This window comes from Schistocerca americana, chromosome 4, assembly GCF_021461395.2.
Source record: "Schistocerca americana isolate TAMUIC-IGC-003095 chromosome 4, iqSchAmer2.1, whole genome shotgun sequence".
Classification (NCBI taxonomy): domain Eukaryota; kingdom Metazoa; phylum Arthropoda; class Insecta; order Orthoptera; family Acrididae; genus Schistocerca; species Schistocerca americana.
The window spans coordinates 739,292,213-739,319,486 of NC_060122.1; positions in this window are offsets into that span (position 1 = coordinate 739,292,213).

A 27,274-nucleotide genomic window follows, 5' to 3' on the forward strand; every position below is an offset into this window, starting at 1 on the left:
ACCCAACCTCCTTCTCCAGGCGATACGAGTTTTGCTGTTACGTGCACTCTCTACCTGTACACATCCTAATCTTCGTTATACACGTGTTCCCGGCAAGAGATTGAAACGTCCCCTTTTGAAGAATTATATACGAGACTGTGCTTATCCTGACACACAATATTTTTAGCGCAACGCAATCTGCCTTTCAAAAATCCATACAAAAGAATGGCCCTGACTAACATTAACCTATACGTTTCACAAATCACTTACATCACAAAAATCTTGGTTACTCGAGCTACTGCAATAAAGCAAGCGCCACTACTGCCAGCCAAATAAAAGATTCAAACTACTGAAGGCACTAACTACTGATAGGCATAGTTAGCAAATGAAAGATTTTAGTAGAGAACAAACAATGTATTTACCTTAATAGTGTTGAAAAATCATAATATACATAACAGATCATGACATCCAGTCTTACAAATTTCCAAACTCCGCCATCTCTCTCCCCACATCCACCACTGCTGGCGGCTCACCTCCAACTGCGCAACGCTACGCTCTGTTGACAGCCAGCTGCCCAACACTACAATGGCGAGTATTACAACAATGCAAACTAGCCACAGACTGCACACAGCACAGCCAATGATTCTCATACAGAGCGCTACGTATACGATGCCAATAAGAAAACATAAACAGCCTACTTACAAGATACACGAGGGCGTGCTGAAAAGTAATGCCTTCGAATTTCTTATGTGAAAACTCTTAAAGCTTTTTAAATAAAACAAACGTTATTAACATTCTACATCTTCACTCTTCATGTCTACCTGTGTCAGCCCTCTGCTGCTAGAGGGCGTCGAATCGTAGCTTGTAACACGGCGTTGTAAAACATAACTATGTCGGGCCGTGAGAAACAGCGTGTTGTAATTGAGTTTCGAATTCGAAGAGTTCATCCACACATGGAGTACCATCTACTTCGGCATGACAATGTCAGACCAGACAAGAGCGCTTCAACGTTTGAAACTATCCCTTGGGTCCACTGGCATCGATTAGACCTCCATGCAATACCGACTTGGTCCCACCCGATTTTCGTCTGTTTCCAAATTTTAAAGAACTCAATCGCGGACTTCACTTTGATAGGGATGAGGCGGTGAAAGCAGAGGTGAGATTGTCGCTCCGTTAACAAAATCAAATAATGTGCAGTAACGGTGTCAACGGACTGGTGTCTTGTTGGGGAGTGAGTTCGTCGCCAGGGTGACTAAGTTGCGAAGTAAATGTGTAGACATGAAGAACAGAGATGTAGAACATTAACACCGTTTGATTTATTTAAAGAAGCTTTAAGAATTTTCACATAAAGGATTCGGAGGCATTACTTTTCAGAATGTCCTCGTAAGAAGGTAGTTGTGTGGTCGAACGAACAGTCTTCGTCAAACACAGGTTCTCTAAATTACGCGAGATGTACGAGGCGTGTTTTTTCTAAGTAAGTAACGTTTCGAAATTAAAAAAAGACGTGCTAAGATATCTCAATTATCCTTTTTTTTTTTTTTTTTTTTTTTTACGTGAAAGCCTGTACCTTAGTCTACTTTTCTACATAATTTACGTCAATACTGAGGCACTTGTCATAACGTTGTACCAGTTTTTGAATACCCTCCTCACAGAAGTCTGTCCCCTGACTTGTTAACCACTGCATCACCACTGTTTCGACCTCGTCATCGTCTTGAAGACGCTTACCGCCCAGGTGTTTCTTCAAGTGCAGGAACAGATGGTAGTCACTGGGCCGGGGCTGCACGGAGAATGATCTAGAGTTTCCCATCTAAAATATGTGATGAGATCTTTGGTCTGATTCGCCACATGCGGACGGGCATTGTCTTGCAGCAAAACGATGCCCTTGATCAACTTACATGGACTGTTGCTTTCATTCTGATGTGACGTAGGCCACCCATGTTTCATCGCTCGTAACAATTTCGCTTAAGAAATCATCACCGTCGTTGTGGTACCGCTCAAGAAAAGTCAATGCACTGTCTGAACGTTTGGTTTTGTGCAGATCTGTCAACATTTTCGGTACCCAACGTGTGCACAGTTTTCGGTAATTCAAGTGCTCGGTCACAATGCCATACAAAACACTACGAGAAAAATTAGGAAAGTCATCCCGCAAGGAGGAAATCGTAAAGCGTCTGTTTTCTCTCACCTTATTGTTCACTTCCTGCACCAAACTTTCATTAACGATCGAAGGACGCCCACTCCGTTGTTCATCATGCACATTTGTGCGGCCCTCTTTAAATGCTCTCACCCACTTTCTTATCATTCCATCACTCATAATGTTTTCTCCGTAAACTGCACAGATCTCACGATGAATATCGATCACTTTTAGGCCTTTAGCACTAAGAAATCTTGTAACAGCCCATACTTCACAGTCGGCGGGACTCACGATAATCGGTGGCATCTTAAACACTCAGTACACAACGTAAACAAGGAAGAATCAGACTGTAATGGGGTCAGTCTGTGGATTAAGGTACAGACTTTCATGTAAAAATAAAATTATTGAGTTATCTTAGCACGTCTTTTTTTAATTTCAAAACGGTACTTACTTAAAAAAAACACGCCTCGTACGTCGCCATTCTTCCCAGGGTTCCCATTTAAGTTTTCCGAGTATTTCTGCTACCATTTCGTATGGGCTGTACCTCTTCATGTAACGATCCTTTCAGTGCGTCTTAGAATTCATTCGATATCTACTGCCACTCCTACTTCATATGAACTCCAAACGCTGGAAACACAGTCGTCAGGACTAACTTCTTGTATACGTTCTCATTTACAGACACAGCGCACTTTCGAGAACTCTTCCAACAAACCTAAGTCTTCCGTTGGCCTTGTCTGATACTGCTTTTACGTGATCATCCTATTTCATATACCCTTTCATTTTCGCCTCTGAAAACTTGTAACGATGTGACGTTCTCAAGGTACTCACCACTTAATCTTTTTCTCTTGCCTTGTTACGAGCATTATCTTATATTTATCTACCTTTAAGAATAGTTGCTACTTGTTACACCTATTGGAAATTTTGTGTAGGTGTACCAGTATTTACTTATGAGCATCCAACCACAACACTTTCCTGTGGACAATAGCGCCGGCAGCGAGCGATCTTACATTGCTGTCGATCCTACCTGAAAAACCGTTAATACACTGTCAGAACATTAGAGGTCCGCCGGCCGTTGTGGCCGAGCGGTTCTAGGCACTTTAGTCCGGAACCGCGCTGCTGCTACGGTCGCAGGTTCGAATCCTGCCTCGGGCACGGATGTGTGTGGTGTCTTTAGGATAGTTAGGTTTAAGTAGTTCTAAGTCTAGGGGACTGATGATCTTCGATGTTAAGTCCCATAGTGCTCAGAGCCATTTGAACCATTAGAGGTCCTGATACGTTTACTTGGACACATTGTGTGTTTCGTTTATGCAGAACATTCGGCTTCTAGTAGAATCTTTTTATTATATGCTCAACATGCCAGTCTCCTCTTCGTCAAAGACCAAACGCACTGATGCAGTTTTCCACTTTAGGTGGTACAAGTATTTTGTGAGCATCCTCTTCGATACAGAAACCTTGAACCCTGAAACATGCCAATTAATCTAAGACTGTCACTTGATTCACTACGCGGACGAGGAAGAGGAGAAGCAGGAGAAGGAAGATCGGTAATATTCTTGCCTTAAGCTACTTATGGATGTAAATATTTATGGCCGAACGGGGATACGCCCCACAGCCCTCCAGTGTCTCGTTGCTGAGCCACCTCACTTGCTGATTTACCACACGTTGTCGGCAAGCGATACATAGCCTCTGGAACAAAGTTCAATTTTGAGGTCGTACTGCAAGATTTAGAAACTCTCGAAGCGGCATATCGGAAGATAAGAACGTGTGTCGTCAAAGAAGAAGAATTTTTTGTGCTTCTTGGTACATTAGTCTTTCACATACAGCATGTCACGAGCATTGACGCATTATGCACTGTGTTCCCGTCAAAGGGGGAAAAAATTTAACAGCACGTAGAGGATGCTCCACTGAACAATTAAATGTAGGGAACATGTGGTCGGAGAAGCAGGTTAAGGAGATAATAGGAATAAAATCACATTACTGTGTACTTTTTATTTACATTAGTTACAGTTGACTCCAAATACCTTCATTGACACAATGAATGTACCATTTGTAGTCTACCTTGCAAAATGTGCTGAAACTGACGGCCATCAACCTCAATGCAAGCATGACATTGGTGAACAAGATTCTGACGCACCCTCACAAATATCCCTGGTGTGTTTCGAACCACATCACAGGCAGTATAATTCTTGTAAGGTGTATGCTTCGCCGGCGATGGGCGAGGCATGACAGAATCTCTGACCAGAGAGTAGTTTATCGTTAGTTTTTGCTTGTCGCGAGTCTGCTCTAGTCTGCACGAGTCGACAGTAGAAGTCAGTCTGCGCTTGTCTGCGCGAGTCCGCAGTAGTAGTCAATCGGCTTTAGTAGCGAGTGGACGGTAGTAGTCGGCGGGTGTCGGCATGCGTCGGCTGTGTGCTCTGGTCGCGACTCTGGTCAGGACTCTGGACGATGAGTATGGTTGTAGAAGGTAAAGAAGCAGCCTTGCGCATATTTAATAATGTATGTTAATTGTAATTAATTTGTTCAGAAAAAAATGCCCCAATAATAATTTTTTTATAAAGTAACTCTTTTGAAGAAAAAGCATTCATTTCAATTTAAAGAATATTTCCTATGCATTCCTTCCAAGAATCAATAAAAAAAATATATATATATATATATATATATATATATATATATATATATATATATATATTTTGCTTTTGTTATTCAGAATACAGGGTCGAAGGTCAGCGCTGCTGTCCTTATAAAATTTACCAGATATTATTATTCCTGTTGAGAGGTTACATTTGGTTCAAGGTTCATTATTTAATTGATATTATTGTGGGTTTTTTTGGTCAATTTTCATTTATCAATTTTGTGGGGAGTTTACGCATGGTTCCATTTCACATTTTTTATTAAACATTATTTTGTTGGGAGGTTACACTTGGCTCCATTTCAAACTAACATTTTATTAATTTCTGCGGGGAGGTTACACTTGGCGACATCCGGACCAGGATCGTATTTCTTTGTGAATCTTCTGAGAAGTAGTCATATATCTGCTCTTATTTACTTAAATTGTAGTTGGCATCTGGCGCAACGCGTTTACTAATTTGTCACTCTTCCTTTCACAGATCATCGGCAATTTGTTGCTCTTTGTTATAATTGTGTTTTTTGCATTTTGCATTGTCTTTGTTTCATTTGTGAGTAATTTTGATTTTTTTTTTGATTTGTTAAAAATGCCGCGAAAAACTGTTAACAGTACATCGCGATGTGTAATGAGTGAAATAGCCGACTCAAATAATATGACCGATAGTGCTTGCGACACGCAGTGTAATGATGACAATCCTCCATTTACAGACAATCAATGCGTACCGACCACTTGTAATGATTTTTATCCTAATGATGAACAAATGAATTCAGTTGTGTCCTCTGTTAATTTGACGACAATTGGTGACGCGGGGCGTTCTGTCGCAATGAGCGCTGCCCAGCTTAACACACCCGGTTTGCAGGATTCACGTGACGAACAGACAAATTTTTCTAATGAAAATGAACAGAGTAATCACAGTACGATAGATTTATTTAATTCCGGTGTAGTGATTAACAGTGCATATCCGATTGACGAACATTTTCAAGAATCACAGAATATCCAAATGGAAACACAAAATGTGACAATTGCAGATACGCCATCAAACAGCACAGAGAATAGAGTAGGTAAGGTTACTGTGGATCAAGTATTGGCATTTTTACGACAAATGTATAAAAAACAGGAAAACCATTTCAAACAACTTAATGAAAGTTTCAAACAGCGGAATGAAATACTAGATAACCATTTCAAACAACTTAATGAAACATACGACAAACTTAATGAAAGTTTCGACAACCATTTCAAACAACTTAATGAACAACTTAATGAAAGTTTCAATCTGTCGAATGAAAAACACGACAACCTTAACGAACAGAACAAACAACATAGTGAACAGATTACAGCTGTTACCGTGCAACGTCACGACACGAAAGAAAAATAATGTGAAGAAAGTAAGGCTCATGCTAGGGAAAGTAGTGAAGAAAATAGATCTGTTGCACAAGAATTAATTAATACACATGTAGCCACAACAGAATCACATAGCGATGAAATGTTCAGAAAATGCAACACAGAGACGCGACGAGTTTACTTTAAAGTTACCAGAAGTTTCACACACTCTGAATACGGAAGTCGATAAGAAATTTGAACAACAGATCAGCCACATTGACGAACGTATTAAAGTAACAGAAATGAAAAAAGTTTTTGCCTTAGCGACAACAGAATCACTTAGAGATGAAATTAATGCAGTCGCTGAACAATGTTCTGAAAATGCGACACAGTTACACGACGAGTTTAATTTAAAGTCACCAGAACTTTCACACACTGTGAATACGGAAGTCGATAAGAAATGTGAACAGCAGAATAGCCAAATTGACGAATGTTTTAAAGTGACAGAAATTAAAATTGTTTCACTCATTAACACAGCAGACGAGCAGACGCCACATTCCGATCATTTGTCATACTCACACAGCCAGTGTAACTTAAGTAATTTACAGAAAGTACGTGACTTAAAATACGAAAAGACACAGACAAACAGATTCTTATGTAATCGTGAACCTGTTCACACATTCTGAGAGGATAACGTTGATTATAAGCAATTTGTATGTGTAAAAAAATCTAAGGTATTTGAAAATGACAGAGCACAGGTACACGCATTGAACTGGATACGACAATTTGCTCTTGAATTTTTACCAACATTACCTGTAATGCAGAAACTACAATTAGCATGGATACAGCAATTTGCTTCTGAATTTTTAACGGCATTGCGCGTAACGCAAAAGCTAAAATGTATTTGCAGCGCGTAATTAACCTCAGGGGATTCATTATGCTTTAATGAGTATGTGCCGTAGCGTGCACAGGGCCCCGAGCCGTAGTAGTGCTGTTTCATCTTTAGTTTTCTCCACTGCTGCCTTCTCTTCTACTATCCTTTATATCTATCAAAACAGCTCTTCAACTATCGCTCTATCTAGGATTAAGAAATGAGTAAAGAAAACCCGATATGACCAGTTTTTACCGAAAGTGACAATTTTTCATTAGACACTCCCGAAATGACAACTACCAGCGTAATCTTTAATAACAGACGAAAATTTAATCATCAGTATGTATAAAATTATCAGCAAATGGAACCACATTTTTAGTAATAATAGAGGTTTTTCACTGCAATAGTAACAAAACCAGCGGGTTAGCATACCTAACCAACAGTGCAGTTTACAAGGTCAACCAAGCTTTAATGTTTCGCCGCGTGCACGTATAGTCTCAGCTCTAACAAATAGTAATGCACAGCAACAAGGAGATCAGTACGTACAGAAAACACACTATTTCAATTCCTATCGCAATGCACCGTACAGAAATGACTATCACGACGGACGTAAAAATAATGAGCACAATTTTCAGCGTACATTTAATAACAGTCCATCTTATCAGCAGCAAGAACATCCGCTACAACAAATAACCATGAATGAACCAGGCAGTAGGTATCATCCACAACGTAAAACGTCAGGAAGAAATAATAGAACAGTACAAATAGTTGAAATGCCACAGCATCCTCCTGAAAATAATAACACGCCAGATAGAATTTGATTAAATACAGTACAGGTTGCATATTGCAGTAACGCAAGCAATACTTTTGACACGCAGAATCTTGTTCACGAGAATGTTATTTGAAACATGCTTTGTTGAATGCACCACTATTATCGCACCCAGATCTTACCAGAAATTTTTCTATTGACACCGACAGTTCTAACACCGCTTTAGGCGTACATATTTTTCAGGAAATTGAAGAAGATGGTTGCACAGTAATTAAAAACATCGCTTTTGCAAGTCGCATTCTGTCACCTGCTGAACGAAATTATTCTGTTACAGAACTTGAAACATTATGTGTTGTATGGGCTTTTACCAGACTTGGGCATTTTCTGTATGGAAGACACACTACAGTTTAGACAGATCATAGAGCGATACAATTTTTACTTTCGGCTAAATTTACACACGACAGATTAAGCAGATGGAAACTTTATCTACAGGAATTTAATTTTACAATTGTTCACATTCCCGGCACACAAAATATTGTAGCAGACGCACTATCTCGTTCTCTCAGCAACAATCAGCAAGACATCGCAACCAACTTCTGCAAAGCAAATTTCAGCGTCATGTACATCCAACAAGTTGCATTTGAAAATTTCATTTCGTCGTCATTACAAGACGTAGCACAAGAGCAGAGTGAAGACAACGTATGGAAAGAGATTAAACACCTTTGGCAAGATAGGAATAATGTTACCATTAGAAACCATTACACTGTACGCAATGACATTCTGTTTCGCCGCTCTCATCCTGACAGCAACAACTGGTTATTATGCATTCCTGATCAACTTGTTAACAAATTAATCTGGTATACTCATTTAAGTTACGCACATTACGGTGCAAGAAAATGTTTTCTTATACTGAGACAGACAACGTGGAGAAACGTATTCGACGAGTTTTAGCGTCATGTAAAATCTGTCAGAAAGCTAAATCAGACACGACTTCACATATTCCTCCATTACATCCCATTGTGCCTGTTAAATTAAGACATATGGCCGCTGTAGACATTTTTGGTCCGATTCCCAGAACTAATAGAGGCTTTTTCTACATCTTTTTCGCTGTTAAACTCACTTCAAAATTTGTTACCTTCACTCCGTTACGTAAAGCTACTGCTAAAACTGTTTCGAAAGCATTTGTAAAACATTTTCTATTTCATGTAGGGCATGTGTTGAAAGTAATTTCCGACAATGGACCACAGTTTCGATCTGCTGTATGGACACGTATGTTACGAGCGACAAACATTTCTCCGATATATATATCCAGGTACCATGCTTCTTCGAACCCTTGTCAACGATTAATGAAAGAAATTGGTGAACTGTGTAGAATTTACTGCCATAAAAACATATTGATTGGGACACACACATACTCTCATTCCAAGATGTAATTAATTCCATACCAAATGAATCTACTATGCTATCTCCGTCTGTTATACTGAAAAATGTTGAACCACCTAACAAAATTAAAGAATTAGTAACATTTCCTACATCTCGTCGACTATGACACCATGAAATAATTGACATTCCGCTGAACAACATCAAACGTGCCGCAGAGTGCCGGAGAAGACAGCAAAAACAGGTTTGTACACGCCGTGACTTTCACATTGGACAGAAGATATTAGTACGTACACACTATTTATCCAATAGAGGAAAAGGTAGGTGTAGTAAATTTGAACTTCTATTCGCAGGTCCATATCGGATTCGCAGCATTCCTCACCCCAATGTTGTACACGTCGAAACTTTGAGAACCAGAAAAAGTAAAGGCAATCACCATGTCTCCAACATTAAACCCTTTATTGAATGAACATACTTTATGATTTATCACACTGTAACGCCAATTACTAATTTTTATGATCATTTCTGCAATTATATTCACATGAACAATTATTGATGATTATCGTATTTTTTCTTGGCAAGTGCCTGGCAAGGTAAGGTTAGCAGGTCGCTCTTCTTGTCGTTACACATCAGACCGTGCATATTTTTTCAGATAAACTTACGTATCTTATGCATAATTATGCAATTTTACCTAGTGTCATAAATAAGAGCAAATATAGTTGCAGTTTTTATTGAGGTAAGAATTTTGCTTTTGTTATTCAGAATACAGGGCCGAAGGTCAGCGCTGCTGTCCTTAAAAATTTACCAGATATTATTATTCCTGTTGAGAGGTTACATTTGGTTCATGGTTCATTGTTTAATTGATATTATTGTGGGTTTTTTTGGTCAATTTTCATTTATCAATTTTGTGGGGAGTTTACGCATGGTTCCATTTCACATTTTTTATTAAACATTATTTTGTTGGGAGGTTACACTTGGCTCCATTTCAAATTAACATTTCATTAAATTCTGCGGGGAGGTTACATTCTGGCAGCTAATTTCATCTCCGTATCTACAGGGGTCTCATACACATGTGACTTTAGATACCCCCATAGCAAATAATCAAGGGGATTCAGGTCTGGTGACACCGCAGGCCACGGAACAGTACCTCCCCTTACAATCCAGCGACCAAGGAATACAGCATTGACATGGTTGCGGATATGCATGCAGTGTACCATCATGTATCAACATCCTATCGCTAACAGCGATGGGTATGTTTTCTAACAACTCTGGTAGAACTCTTTGCACGAACCTCAAGTGGCCATTCAGACGGCCAGGTACACTTCCTAGTAATCAGGTTCGTCCTGCTTGTTTCCTTGCAGGGAATAAAGAATATACATGTAAATAAACAGCAAAGTATGTGTAAACTTGTACGCATGTTGGTTGTAAATAAGCTGGCAGACAGTAATGCTAGACAAAGCGGTAGACAAGTTTATTCCTGTATCTCCTTAAGCTGGCTTCTCTGACCGCAGGTTCCCTCAGATTGTCCAGTGGGACATTCTGTACGTCCCGTTACGGTTTTGCACGCTCTTACAGAAACATCCTGTATAAACCAGCGAGGAGATTAGTGTGAATATAACTTGCGAAATTCAAACGGTTCAAATGGCTCTGAGCACTATGGGACTTAACATCAGTCCCCAAGACTTACAACTACTTAAACCCAACTAACCTAAGGACATCACACACATCCATGCCCGAGGCAGGATTCGAACCTGTGACCGTAGCAGCAGCGCGGTTCCAGACTGAAGCGCCTAGAACCTCTTGGTCACAACGGCTGGCTTATAACTTGCACTTTTACTTTGTATGTATATATGCATGTTTTAAACCGGGGGCCTAGGAACGAAGCCGGCCGGGGTGGCCGAGCGGTTCTAGGCGCTACAGTCTGGAACCGCGCTACCGCTGCGGTCGCAGGTTCGAATCCTACCTCGGGCATGGATGTGTGTGATGTCTTTAGGTTAGTTGGGTTTAAGTAGTTCTAAGTTCTAGGGGACTGATGACGCCGCGCGGGATTAGCCGAGCGGTCTACGGCGCTGCAGTCATGGACTGTGCCGCTGGTCCCGGCGGAGGTTCGAGTCCTCCCTGGGGCATGGATGTGTGTGTGTTGGTCCTTAGGATAATTTAGCTTAAGTAGTGTGTAAGCTTAGGGACTGATGACCTTAGCAGTCCCATAAGATTTCACACACATTTGAACATTTGAATTTGGACTGATGACCTCAGAAGTTAGTCCCACAGTGCTCAGAGCCATTTGAACCATTTGTACCTAGAAACGACGGAGAGGCTTCGTCCCGCCATAGCCCTCAGTGGTTCACAACCCCACAACAGGCCACAGCAGTCCACCTACCCCACCACCGCCCCTCACCGAACCCAAGGTTATTGTGCGGTTCGCCCCTCAGTGGAAACCCCCACTCCGGAACGTCTAATAGCAGACGAGTGTAACCCCAAATGTTTGTGTGCTAGAATAATTACGGTGTACGTGTGTGTGGAAACGGTGTTTGCACAGCAATCGACGACACAGCGTAGCTGATGCGGAATTAGGGGAACCAGCCCGTATTCTTCGAGGTAGATGGAAAACCTTCTTAAAAACCATACACATTCTGGCTGGCACACCGGACCTCGACACTAATAGGCCGGGCGGATTCGTGCCGGGGACCGGCACGCCTTCCCGCTTGGGTAGCAGCCACTTCGAACGCGCGGCTTGCTGCGCGGGCTTTCTTTTACGTTACTGAACTTCTCCCGAAAATTCTCTCTCTCTCTCTCTCTCTCTCATACACACAGACACACAAACACACACACACACACACACACACACACATCACAAGAAATGATACACAGAAGTACTCGACGATGCCTTTTAGCTACACTGTCTAAAGGGTCGTCCTAAGAAATACCAAATTAAGGTATTTGCTCTCGCAGTATTTGATCTGTTTACACAAGCTTTTAGGTTATCCATGTCTGCACAACGCGATCGCGATCCTTAAATAGGTGTATTTGTTCTCTGTTTTCTGTGTAGATCAGCCTGAAGGTGCCTAAAGAAGGTGAAACGCGTAGCTGATAAATAAAAAAACTAAAATTGCAACCAAGACTGTTTTCAACTAATACGACTAAACACCAGTTTGCTGATTCATGCCACAGATGGATTGGAAGAATTTCTAAAGTACTCACTTCCTCATATTTTGCATGCTTTCGTAGTTACATGGCAATGCTAGTTTTGTAACACGTTTCAACTGCACCGTACTCTCCTAAGTCGTTCATCAACAGGGGTGTGCTGTCTTTGACGAGAATAGCCGGTTTCTTAGCGACTATATAGTCAACGGCTGGTTGGTTGCTGAATCTGTTGTCCGACCGTACAAGTTTCGCATGTCGAGATCTAGCCTGGCTGGCGTACGAAATATAAACTCTCGCACAGCAACGAAAAATACTTTATTGCTTAAACAGGAAGGATATTACTGAGACTTACCAGCTTTGGAGAAGTTTCAGAAAAGTAGAATCTTCTCTTGAGTAACAACACGAAACATTCTATTTAGTTCGTAACCAACCAAGTAAAGTAATATACGAGGGTCACTCCAAATGAAAGGCACACTATTTTTCTTAAAATTCATCTTTTATTCTACAAGTCTGAAAGTTTTACATTGTGTAGATACATCCTTTAGGAACAACATTTTCATTTCTCCACATACTTTCCATCCCCGTCAACCGCCTTATGACATCTTGGAACCAGCGCCTGTATACCCGCACGGTAAAATTCTGGACCAATCGGTTGGAGCCACTGTTTGGCAGCGTGCACAAGGGAGTCATCATCTTCAAACGTTGTTCCACGAAGAGAGTCTTTCAGTTTCCCAAAGAGATGATAGTCACATGGAGCCAGGTCAGAACTGTAAGGCGGGTGTCTCAGTGTTTTACATCCGAGTTTTGTGATCGCTTCCATGGATTTTTGACTGACATGTGGCCGTGTATTGTCGTGCAACAGCAAAACATCCTGCTTTTGCCGATATGGTCGAACACGACTCAGTCGAGCTTGAAGTTTCTTCAGTGTCGTCACATATGCATCAAAATTTATGGTGGTTCCACTTGGCATGATGTCCACGAGCAAGAGTCCTTCGGAATCGGGAAACACCGTAGCCACAACTTTTCCAGCAGAAGGTGTGGTTTACAATTTTTTTCCTTGGGTGAATTTGCATGATGCCACTCCACTGATTGCCTATTCGTCTCTGGTGAAAAATGATGGAGCCATGTTTCATCACCTGTCACAATTCTTCCGACAAATTCATCTCCACCATTCTCGTACTGTTCCAAAAGTTCGCTGCATACCGTTTTTCTTGTTTCTTTGTGAGCCTCTGTCAACATCCTGGGAACCCACCTGGCACAAACCTTTTTTAAGCCAACACTTTCAGTATTCTGCAAACACTTCCTTCCCCTATCCAAATGTACCGTGACAATTCGTTCACTGTGATGCGTCTGTCAGCAGTCACCAATTCGTTAACTCTCTGCACAATCCTCAATATTGCCGTGCCCGCTTTCATCATGTAACCTACTTGTCCACCGACTAACTGTACTGCGATCGACAGCAGCATCTCCATACACCTTTTTCAACCTCTTGTGGATGTTTCCCACTGTTTCGTTTGCACAGCACAGGAATTCTATGACAGCACGTCGCTTGTGACGAACGTCAAGTGTAGCAGCCATCTTGAAGACATACTGTGACGGCACCACTCACGGGAACAGGTTGAACTAAGTTTGAAAACAAGCGGGAAGGATGTACCTACACACTGTAAAACTTCCACTCATGCAGAATGAAAACTGTATTTTTACAAAAATAGTGTGCATTTCTTTTGGAGTGATCCTTGTGTTATCGGAAAACGATGGTGAACCAGCCTAAGGATAAGCATATTCCTCAAGAAGAAAACAGCGCCTCTGGCGGCTGGCACGAAAAATGTTTTGACAGCCGCGGAGCAAATACACACACACACACACACACACACACACATATGCGGGCATGCGCGCGCGCTACACAGCAGCACGCGACACTGCAAAACATCGCGGGAAGCGGAGCGACGTCCAGCAAGCGTGGCGGAAAATGCGTAAGTTACGTCGTCTTGATCGTGTCGTACGTTCTGGAAGACGGTCTGTGGTGGACGGTGCAGATGCTGGTGGCGGTGGGGGTGTTGGTTCCGGCGAAGGAGGTTGTAGCCGTGGCGCATCCCTCACTAATACTTTCTGGAAAACATATGCAGGTCTGACATGATAGAGACGGTAGAGGCCTAGCTGTTTACTAATACGTCCAGAGTGCGTGCTCCTCGTTGTAGGACTGGGTGTGAACCTGTGCACGGTGCCTGAAGTGAGGGTTTGACGCCATACGAAGCGTGATGCGTGTATACGTTTCCACGGCACGATTTACATAGCTGGTAATGAGCCATGTCTCGAGGCTTGGCGAAGGCGAACCCGTGGAATCTGCTCAGTTAACTGACGAATGAAATCGCAAAAGTTGTGGTCAGTAAGCTGGAAGGACTGCGCCTCTACAAACTCTCCTGGAAGCCACGGCCATTCGCCATAAACTAGTTCCGTTGACGACGAATCTAGGATTGGGTTGGAAGTACTTCTCAGACCAAGTAAAACCACTGACAGAGCTGTGGTTCAGTTTGTTCCGTGACACGTGAGTGCTGCCTTTGGAGAGCGGTCCCAGCGTTCTGTTATACCGTTACTCCCCGGATGGTAGCTTATGGTCTTGTGGTGAACAGTGCCGCAGAAGTTGCTGAGCTGAGCAAACAGGTCTGATTCGAATCAGCGGTCGCGATCTGTTGTGACGTTTAGGGAGCAACTGAATCGAGAAAGCCACCTTGAAACGAAAACGGAGGCTAATATTTCTGTGGAGATGTTATAAACTGGCACTGCTCCCGGCCAGCGAGTAAAATGATCAATCATAGTTAGAACATAACGTTGTCTCTTCGCACTGTTCTTTGTGACTTGTCTTCTGCATGCCGAAGTACGAGTACTACTGTGTGGATTATTTGCTATGGTTGTTCCACGCATCGACACACAACTGTATGCAGTCGTTTACGAGAACGGATGGTTCGAGAATGGACGCAAGTGCGAAACTAGTCACCATCAGTAAATAGAGTCGAATTCTTAATGCATTTTACGACGGTATTCCAATCGTTTCTTTCATTAAAGATAATGTTGCGGACCCATTTCACCTCCGGCAGGCTGGAAATCTGTAAATGTGGACAATAATTGTTTAAATCTATCTTGTCGCCTTTTTTATAGATTTAACAACAGCATGTTTCAATCTCTGTGGAAGAATTTTCTATGCCAGTGATACATTACAGATATCGCTAAGAAATTTAGTACAACTTTCAAAATTCTATTTGAAATTCCATCAAAATTATATGAGCTTTTGTTTTGTAGAACTTTTATAGTTCTGTTACTTTCAGTGAAGGACGAAGGTGCTATTTCTAGCTGCTTTAAGTTTCGTGAAATGAATTTTTAAAAATATTCTCTTGCCCCTTCAACTGAATCATTTAATCCTATTTTTGCTGCTACATTTGGCTAGTGACCGCTAAAAATACTTTCAGTTTGTGAAATATCGGTCACAAGATAGGCATTAGTTAAATAGCGAAGGTATTTTGTGCGCTGTCAGGTTGACCTGTCTCTCACTTCACAATGTCTCATATGCTTTCAATTTTATTGTCTGCATTATAATTTACGCCAGTAAGTGCATGTTTTTGGCTTTTATGTGAATTTTCCTTATCCCCTTACATGAAATTTTAATTCCTTTAGTTATACACGACTTACTTATTGTTTAATACACTTTCTGTTTCACTTATTAGGAAAGCTACTTTCAAATCCATCTACTTCTATATCTACTAGTACCACATCCCATACAACCTGTTTCAAATTATTCTTAAAACATTGTATTCTGGTCTCTTTGATAATCCTCAGCGCTTTGTATGAACATGCCTCAGAGCTGGAGGCTGCTAGATTGTTTATTTACATGAACTGTGCATTATGATCAGGTAGTCCAATTGGGTACACATTAGTTGTTGCAGCCTGAGCACTGTCTCTAGAAATACTATTAATGACAGTCTTCTTATATTGCCCACAAGAATTGTAAAATTCCTTTCTGAAATCTGAAACGGTAAAATAATGATCACAGTTCATTTTTTTCTGTCAGAATATTTTATAAATACTCATTGAAATCTACACAAACTACTAACTACTTCTTCTTTTCTGACAGGAAGCTCAATAATGCCTCAATATTTCTCATAAACAGCTGAATGTTTCTTAGAGGAGAATGTACACTGTTATAACATTGAAAACGAAGTATTGTGCAGTAACAACTCACAGGACCATGCTTTTAAGTTCTGACCTACATAAAAACTGCTTGTTCAAATATTTTGAACTTCGTGTCCAACTTTTACATACGTTGCAACTACTTTTTCTCCACGTTAACTGTACACAAAAGGATGTCTTACCTCTAACCCTGTGGTTACATAACATGCAGAAAAACGCAGGATACCTATGACAGGAATTTTCCACATCTTTTAAACATAATAGAAGCTCAACTGTCTCGTTTTCCAGCCACCTGATGTTTTCACGAAACAAAATAGTTTTCCTTTTATGAAAACTGTTACGTATATTCCGGTCCTATTCTGTTCTAATTTCTTTCGAGACTATATATATGTGGTGTCTTTTCTTTCGGACATGACCAAAAGAGCAGACTCCATATTTTGATCCAGTAGCCATAAATTGAGACACAAAGGGATTATAGACAATGGCTGGGAGTGGACACTGATTGAAATCAATGGGAAAAGTTGAAAATTTGTTCTGGATTGGGATTCGAACCCGGATCTCTTGCTTACTAGGCATATGCTCTGACTAGTAAGTCATCCAGACACAGTGGTCATTGCAACTGCACGGACCATCCTATTACGCCTCCTGTCAGACCTAAATTCTCAACTTATCCACGGACTACTATCGTAGTGTGCAGGAGACCCGGGTTAGACTCCCGGTCCGGCACAAATTTTCAAATAATACCCACTCGTAGCCAGCGTCTGCACTTCCTTTCATGTCTTCTTTCAAGAATGTCTATAACTTGGCTCCAACATAAAAACTGTACCACTGCGGCTCAAGTGAACACAATGGTTTTACCTTGGGTGCTTGTGGACCTCCTCATACATTCTGTAGTATGCTCAGCTAATGTGTCCTTTCTCCTGCTATTCATGTGCATATCGGTGATACGTGTACTTCCCAGCTCCCAACTGCAGGAACAGGTACAGTTCAGACAGACCTTGCCGCAGTGGTGTGTCGTGGACGGTAGTTTGTGTACAACTGTCACTCCCCCCTTGTCTTTTCCAGTCGCGATTGCTAGTAGGGTTCCGTGAGACATCAAATCTCTCTAATTTTGCCTTTATGGTCTTTTCGCGAGCTATACCTAAGAAGAACCAATATATTTGTTGACTCTTCTGGGATCGTGTGATGTCGAAATTTTAACATTAAACTAAGAACGACTGATCATAGAATGAAGGCCTTCACGACAGGTGTTGTCATCACTTAGCACTTCCGGGCTAAGATTCTGTGGTCCATACATAAGACTCTCCCCTGACGTTTCGCCTTCGACTGCGGAAGGCATCCTCCGAGGACAATCGGCGAACTGGATTGAGAGCACGAGTGAGCGCCGTATATATAAGCCATCCAGAGGGCGCCGCTGTCAATCACGAGACGTCGGATGTGCTATGTACTCTGATATTGCCAACTTCCTCAATTGAAATTAATCGATTGTCACGCTGTTGCTGCGATGTTGACAGCCATATCTTATCCAACTTAATGCCTTCATCTTTTCTATTAAAATTATTGCAGTGTTTGGCAATCTCAATGGCCTCTCTGTACATTCACGCATAATAATGGGACGTCTTTGCTATGACGGTCGCCTCACTTTGTTTCATGATCACCTCCATGAAACACATGTTCCGCTACAACCGATTTATCAACATGTCCGAGGCGGCAGTTCCTTTTATGTTCACCCAGACAGGTGTTGACACTTCTTTTTGTTGTGCCTATATAGACCTTTCCACAACTGCACGGAAATTTATAGAGATCTGATGTAGCTAGAGTATGTCGTTTATCTTATGCGGACTTTAAACATTCTTTTATTTTCTTGGTGGGTCTAAAAATAGTTTCCACATCGTACTAACTTAAAATTTTTCCAATGCGATCAGTGACCTTACTGATGAATGGTAAGAACACTTTCTCCTTGGGTTCGTGTCGATCCTCGTCCGTCCTGGTTGTCAGTCTAGGGCGTAGTCCACGATCTATTTCTCTGTTGGAATACCCATTCTCCTAGAAGGTCACTCTAAGATGTTCAATCTCATCATCTAAGTGAGCTGGTTCACATATTTTGTGCGCCCTATCTATTAATGTTTTAATCACCCCTCTTTTATGTCTTTAGTAGTGGTTAGAATAACGGTCAGTGTGTGTGTGTCTTTTCTGAAAACCTAGGACTGTTCATATTTTTAAAATCATCGGGAATCCGATATATCTATATTTTAAAAGGGAGATCAGTAGAGGCTCTCGATATATTGAACAAATGTATCGATATCAACGGATAAAATATCGACTTACATGCTTATAAAAATATCAGTTGCACCTTGCAAGTATATTGCCGGTTTTAGAGCTGTACGGTTAAGTATTGATTCATTGTTGGATATTCTGTACATCAACAAGCTAGCAGCCTGCCTGCCCCCTCAGAGTAAGAACTGAAAGGAAAAATATTCACGTCCACGCATGGCGATAACTGTATTGCTAAAAATGGTAATTGCATGTTCGTTTTCGTCACATGTCGGATTTGTCCGGAACACTACATGTCGACATTCAAGTTTTTTTTTAATTTATTTGTGCCAACGACATAGCAGTTGTAGTGTCAAACTGCATGGTGAAGCTAAACATAGCAGTTTCTGTTGTAGCGCCGAGCGCCGATTACGTCAGCATTTCCCCTAACACGTTTCCGCCACCATAAAGACCAATATCATTTAGATTTTTCTTCATTATTCTCAGAAGATGCTTTTGAAAAATGCGGATGTGAAGAAATAGCACACTGGCGTGTCATTTCTCCACTTCGGGAGTCTTGTTTTTCCATTCACACGCCCCCCCCCCCCCTACCTACCTACAAAGAACGAAACTCGTCTAGCTTGAAGGGGGAAACCAGATGGTGCTATGGTTGGCGCGCTAAATGGCGCTACCATAGGTCAAACAGATATTAACTGCGTTTTTTAAAATAGGAACCCCAATTTTTTATTAAATATTCGTGTGGTACGTAAAGAAATTTGAATGTTTTAGTTGGACCACTTTTTTCGCGTTGTGATAGATGGCGCTGTAATAGTCACAAACGTATAAGTACGTGGTATCACGTAACATTTCGCCAATGCGGACGGTATTTGCTACGTAATACATTACCCGTGTTAAAATGGACCGTTTACCAATTGCGGAAAAGGTCGATATCGTGTTGCTGTGTGGCTATTGTGATCAAGATGCCCAACTGGCGTGTGCTATGTATGATGCTTGGTATCCTGGACGACATCATCCAAGTGTACGGACCGTTCGCCGGATAGTTACGTTATTTAAGGAAACGGGAAGTGTTCAGCCACATGTGAAAAGTCAACCACGACCTGCAACAAATGATGATGCCACAGTAGGTGTTTTAGCTGCTGTCGTGGCTAATCCGCACATCAGTAGCACACAAATTGCGCTAGAATCGGGAATCTCAAAAACGTCGGTGTTGAGAGTGGTACATCAACATCGATTGTACCCGTACCATATTTCTATGCACCAGGAATTGCATGGCGACGTCGTTGAACGCCGTGTACAGTTCTGCCACTGGGCACAAGAGAAATTACGGGACGAAGACAGATTTTTTGCACACGTTCTATTTAGCGACGAAGCGTCATTCACCAACAGTGGTAACGTGAACCGTCATAATATGCACTACTGGGCAAGGAAAATCTACGATGGCTACGACAAGTGGAACATCAGCGACCTTGTCGGGTTAATGTATGATGCGGCATTATCGGAGGATGGATAATTGGCCCCCATTTTATCGATGGAAATCTAAATGGTGCAGTGTATGCTGATTTCCTACGTAATGTTCTACCGATGTTACTACAAGATGTTTCACTGCATGACAGAATGGCGATGTAGTTCCAACATGATGGACGTCCGGCACATAGCTCGCGTGCGGTTGAAGCGGTATTGAATAGCATATTTCATGACAGGTGGATTGGTCGTCGAAGCACCATACCATGGCCCGCACGTTCACCGGATCTGGGGTCCCCGGATTTCTTTCTGTGGGGAAAGTTGAAGGATATTTGCTATCGTGATCCGCCAACAACGCCTGACAACATGCGTCAGCGCAATGTCAATGCATGTCCAAACGTTACGGAAGGCGAACTACTCGCTGTTGAGAGGAATGTCGTTACACGTATTGCCAAATGCATTGAGGTTGACGGACATCATTTTGGAGCATTTCTTGCATTAATGTGGTCCATCTATCTATCTATATCCGAATCCCGCTCCAGCTGCTGCCGGGTTTGGGTGCTGACGAGTCCTCTCCATTTGGCTCGGCCCTCCCACCACTTTTCTTCCTCCACTTGCTGCCAGGTCACACCTCTCCTTTCAACAGATATTCTCACTCCCATTTTCCACCGCGTTCTTGGGCGCCCTCTAGGTCTTTTCCCATTCATCTTAAGTTCTTCCATAATTTTGGGGAGTCTCTGCCGATGCATCCTCTTAACATGCCCATACCATCTTAATCTCTTTCTTTCAATTTCTTCTCTCATACTTTCTTGTTTGAGGTCCTTTCTAATCTCTACATTCCTTACTCTGTCCATTCATATTTTTCCCTTAACTGCTCTAAGAAATTTCATTTCCCCTGCTTGCAGTCTGCTCCAGTCCCTTTCTGTCATTGTCCATGTTTATCCACCATAGGTGACAATAGGGATGTAATAATTCTTATACATAAGGAGTTCTGCTCTTTCTGAAACTTCATTATTCCAAATCAGATGTTTTATTGTTTGGTAGAAATTGCCTCCCTTCTGTAACCTCCTATTAATTTCGTTAGTTATTCTTCCATCCCTAGATATTTCACTCCCTAAATATGTGAAACTTTCTACCACTTTGAGGGGTTCTCCATTCAAGGTAATATTTCCGTTGATTCCTTTCTCTCTTCCAAATACCATTACTTCACTCTTATCTTTATTTATTTTTAATCCATACCTTTTCATTATTTCCTTCCACGTATCAAGCTGTAACTGTACATCTACCTCTTTATCACCCCATATTACCATATCATCTGCAAAAATCATCTTTTTGTCTTTTTCTTTTACTATATCTTTAACTGCCCTATTCATTCCCTCCATCACAACATCAAAAAGCGCAGGAGATAGAATACTTCCTTGCTTAAGTCCTTGTCTTATTTCGAAGTATTCAGAGTTTCCCAATGGCGTTCTAGTTCTACAATTGTGGCCTCTGTAATGTGGTATTTACAGGTAGTCACTCTGTAACTGCATGCGTTCTTAGAAATGATAAGTTCACAAAGGTACATGTATCACATTGGAACAACCGAAATAAAATGTTCAAACGTACCTACGTTCTGTATTTTAATTTAAAAAGCCTACCTGTTACCAACTGTTGAATTGCGAGCCATATGTTTGTGACTATTACAGCGCCATCTATCACAAAGTGAAAAAAGTGGTCCAACTAAAACATTCATATTTCTTTACGTACCACACAAATATGTAATAAAAGCCGGCCGTTGTGGTCGTGCGGTTCTAGGAGCTTCAGTCTGGAACCGCGTGTCGCAGGTTCGAATCCTGCCTCGGGCATGGATGTGTGTGATGTCCTTAGGTTAGTTAGGTTTAAGTAGTTCTAAGTTCTAGGAGACTGATGACCACAGATGTTAAGTCCCATAGTTCTCAGAGCCATTTTTTGTAATAAAAATGGGGGTTCCTATTTAAGAAAACGCAGTTGATATCCGTTTGACCTTTGGCAGCTCCATCTAGCGGGCCAACCATAGCGCCATCTGGTTTCCCCCTTCAAGCTAGACAAGTTTCGTTCTTTGTAGTTTTTACGTTTGGCGCTTATTTCGTGAGATATTTGGCCTGATCACGATCAATGGACCACCCTGTATATAGGTTATAGACAATTCTGGTGGGTGGCTTTTGTGTGGTGTGGTAATATTTTAAATTCTACTTACAGGATTCGTGGAAGATGTTCTACAAGTCGTGCTTTTGTTCTATTTTTTTCTTCTTCCTATAATTGCCGATTAGGTTTTAGTTTTCCAAACTTCACAGCACTAGTAACTGAACAATTGTTTTGATTTCTATGTTTTGGTTTGTGTTGAGGACTGTCGGATGTTATTGTCAAAGATCGAATGTTATTGCGAACTTTCGACTATAATTTTTGGGATATCTGTGATCTGTTTGTGTGTGTATGCATGTGTGTGTGTGTGTGTGTGTGTGTGTGTGAACCACTAGAACTGTTTATTACCTATTTGTAGGCCGTGCGGTTAAAGGCGCTGCAGTCTGGAACCGCAAGACCGCTACGGTCGCAGGTTCGAATCCTGCCTCGGGCATGGATGTTTGTGATGTCCTTAGGTTAGTTAGGTTTAACTAGTTCTAAGTTCTAGGGGACTAATGACCTCAGCAGTTGAGTCCCATAGTACTCAGAGCCATTCATTCGAACCTATTTGTATACACGGTCCGAAAATGTAAACTAAGTATTAAAAATCTGTACATAGTTCAGGCCGCTGAAGATACCTTTCAAAGAACAAAGGCGAAACTTGTATGGTACGAATACTGTGTTTCATTTAGTTGTAATTGGACAGTCCAAAAGCAAAAATTATCGACGTACCGTAATGTTACACGCAACTGAGGACGACAGAGCTGCAAAAGTTGAATATGTTTACATTATATTTGTTTATGTTGAGGATCAAGTGCCAACCGTTTAAAATATGAAATTGTTCTGAAGAGTAACGACGGAACACTCCGAAGACACACTGGCGTATACAGATCGACAGTTATGTCTTCACTGACAGAATGTCGCTGTTCAAAATGGCTCAAATGGCTCTAAGCACTATGGGACTTAACATCAGAGGTCATCAGTCTCCTAGACTTAGAACTACTTAAACCTAACTAACATGAGGACATCACACACATCCGTGCCCGAGACAGGATTCGAACCTGCGACCGTAGTGGTCACGCGGTTCCAGACTGAACTGCCTAGAACCGCACGGCCACACCGGCCGGCAAGGAAGTAATATTATGATTTCATGTCGACGGGGTTGTCATTAGAGACGAAGCACAAACACGGACTGGAGAACGCTGGGGATGGTTGTAACCTTTTCAGAGGAATCATCCAGGTGTTTACCTTAAGTAATTTCGGCAAATAAACCTAAATCTGGATTAGACAATGCAATATCTCGCTCGGTAAGATTATCCACTTTTGTATATGGTGGAAATGAAGTCCCATGCTTCGTGATAGAGCGTAGGGAAACGATGCGGGATACCCACACCGCCGTACTAGTCAAGGTCCTAATGGAGGTTGTTTGCCGTTGCCTTCCTCCGACCGCAATGTGGCTGAATTATGGCGATGAAGACGACACAACAACACCCAGTCATCTCGGGGCAGGTGAAAGTCCCTGGCCCCGCCGGGAATCGAACCCGGACCCCGTGCTCGGGAAGCGAGATCGATACCGCGAGACCACGAGCGATGACTTGTAAATGGTATTTCACATTAATTGTCGGTCATATCATACCGCATTGATTCTCAGTAATAGCATATGTAAAACTTAAGCGTCAGAGATAGTCAATCGCATATTCCATTGTTTCGAAGTACCACAGCAGCATAACGATGTCCAGAAGTATCTGCTTTCATGTTTCCTTCATTCAGCAGATACGTTTCCCTTTCCTTTTCTTACCAAAAGATGGTCAGTGGGATTGTAGTGACAAATTTAGATGTTGTATAGCGTTTCCAGAATGAGCTTTTCACTCTGCAGCGGAGTGTGCGCTGATATGAAACTTCCTGGCACAATAAAACAGTCTGCCGGACCGAGACTCGAACTCGGGACCTATGCCTTTCGCGGGAAACTGGTAGAGCACTTGCCCGCGAAAGGTAAAGGTCCCAAGTTCGAGTCTCGGTCCAGCACACAGCTTTAATCTGCCAGGAAATTTCATATAGCGTTGTTATCGATGAAGGGCTCCCGGGCTTCCATTCGGCTGTCAGCGTACAACTCCCTCTACATTTTGTACTGTGTCGTACCTGTCACTTCACCAGAACATGAAGTTATAATATTTTCCACATTGTCGTAGAATTTCAACGCTGACAGCTGGTTGGAAATACGAGAGTATTTCAGTAGTCGTACACCCTGGAAAATCCACATTTATTCCTAAAGTGAGAAAATTCCAGGACTGAGTCTGTGGCCATTTTAAAACTTGTAATAAATTTACGGTATGTTGATAATTTTTACTCTCGGACCATCGAATCCCAAGTGAATGAAACACAATATTCGTTCAATACGCGTCTCGCCTTTATTCCCTGTAAGCCATCTTCAGTAGCAGGTTCCGTGCATGTACGAGTACACATGTTGTGTTTTTGTTCCATTTTTGACGCTGTTCGTCATGTTATAATTGCCATTTGAGTTGTTGTTGTCCACACTCACTGCACTAGGAGCCGAACACTTTTTTTTGATGCTACGTCCTGGTTGGTGTTGGCGACTGTCAGCAGTACCAGTCAGGTCGTAGCATCAAAACAAATGTTCAGTTTGTAGTGCTGTAAGTCTGGAAAACAATAACTCAAATGGCAATTATAGGAAGGAGAACAGCGTCAAAAATGAAAAAAAAAAACCGCATGTGGAATTATACGCACGTAACCTGCCACTGAAGCTGGCTTACAAAGAATAAATACGAAAACTGTGTTTCATTCAGTTGGGATTACACGGTCCGAAAGTAAAAATTATCAGCATACCGTAATATTAAAAGTAACTGATAACGACAGGATTACAGAAATTGAATATGTTTCTAATAACTTCTTTTCGTCTAGATCGCTTAGTGATTTTTTTTAAATTCCGTATGACATGTGTCGGCTAACCGCATCGTCAGGTACTGCAAACAAATATAACCGCTATGAGAAATGATTCACATAGGTACGTCATCGTTATCGAGGTGCTTGCTTATCCCACTCTCGATAGCACTCCTGTATTTTTATTAAGTGATTTGAGTGCTTCGTTTCTGTCCATTTATGTATCTACAACTGCGTACTTATTTCCTTGTCAATTGTGTGTGTATAAGTAAAACGGTAGACAAGTGTTGTGCTTCATTAGTGTTTTGGTGGCTCTGACGGGCTGCTGAGTGCTGTTTGTGTTTTGTTAGAAGCAGGGTGGCGAGTGCGTGAAACGTGGTTTATTTGGTTACGTCAGTCGCCTTCTAAAGCTTTCGACAACCGAAGCAGATGCTTGTCTGTTCATTGAGTACACGTTCTTGTAGAGCTATCGCTTTGTGTATGTGAAAGTTTCCGGTAAACAATTCGCGTCCCTTCTTCCGTCTCAACTGATTTTCACAGCCGGTATCTTTTACTGTAGTGACATTCGAGGCAATGCATGTCTCCATTGTCTCTTTGGATATACCATCTTTTTTGTACGTATTCCACCAATGGGTTTATTCAAAGAGTAGAGGAGGCAGTCGTTTTTGCCGAAACCCGTCGGGGGTAATAGATGGGCTGCGGCCAGTCTTCATCTCCTCTCTGTTACTTCCTTGCCAACTCCGACTGTACAAAGTAACTCCCTCGAGCGGAACAATTTTCTCATAGATCACGCAGAGTCGGGTAACTTGTTTGCAAATTTTAACTGTTGTATCCATGTTCATGTCCATTAACATTTAAGCATGTAACTGAACTTTTTTTATCTAAAACGCTATTAAGATATAACGGTGCAAACACATTAACGTAACCACAGCCTACGTTCGACGTCAACCTGCAATAACCACTCACAGAAAACAGGTGTTAGCATCAGCAGTGAAGAGAATATAAAGCGTTTAAGGGATCGCGGTAACAGTGCAGTTGTCGTAATGCGCGAAGGGAGCGATTTATCCGACTTCCAAAAAGTCATGACTATTGGCTTTCGGGCCAAGAGTGGAAGCATTCCCGAAACGGCAAAGTTTGTAAACTGTTCACGTACCGCCGTGGTTAAAGTACACCATGGCGCTGTCCAAATCCGGCACCGAGGTAACTATGGTACACCACGAGCAATCGATGGTAGGGGTGAATGACGGCAACAGAGGTGTGTACGGGAAAATAGACGTGCAACTGTTGAGCAACTGACCGTCCAGATGAACCAAGGGGCTGCCAACGGGGTCTCCCCAACGACCGTTCAGCGGACGTGTGGGCGTATGGGGCTCCGCAACAGGCGTCTGGTTCGTACACCCACGCCGGCTGCCATTCATCGGCGGCAAAGGCTGGTATTTGCACGCAAATACCGCAACTGTATGTCCACTCACCCACGTTTTATGCTCCATCGGACAGATGGCTGTTTGCATGTCCAGTGTATAACATCTGAAGGTAAAGCGGTCGACGCGGAGGAGGGAACGTAATGGTCTGGGGACTATTTCCCTGGATGATCTCATCATTCTGCAAGGCACAGTGGATCAACAGAATTATTCATCTATCCTCGGGGACCATGTCCACTCCTGTTTGTTTTTCCTCAGCACGTTGGCACCTACCAGCAGGACAATGCAATGTATCACACAGCTCGCAGTGTACGTGTGCGACTCAAAGAGCACTACTATCAGTTTATCGTACTCCCCTGGCTATCAAACTTTCCGGATTAAAAGCCAGTTGACACCTTGTTGGACCACCACAGATCCTCAACCGAGAAACCTAGCGCAGCTGGCCACAGCACTGGAGCCGACATGACTCAACATCCCTGTCGATAGCTTGCAGGCTCTCACCGACTCCCTTCCTACATGTCTTGCAGCAGTCCGTAGTGCTACAAAAGGTGGTTATTAAGGCTTCTGACAGGGAGTCACGTTAATGTGACTTGACAGTGTATAAAGTTGTCGACTTTACCAAGCATCTCTCTTCCAATGACGATCTTCTGTGCCTTCTAGGTCGAACATCACAGCTAAT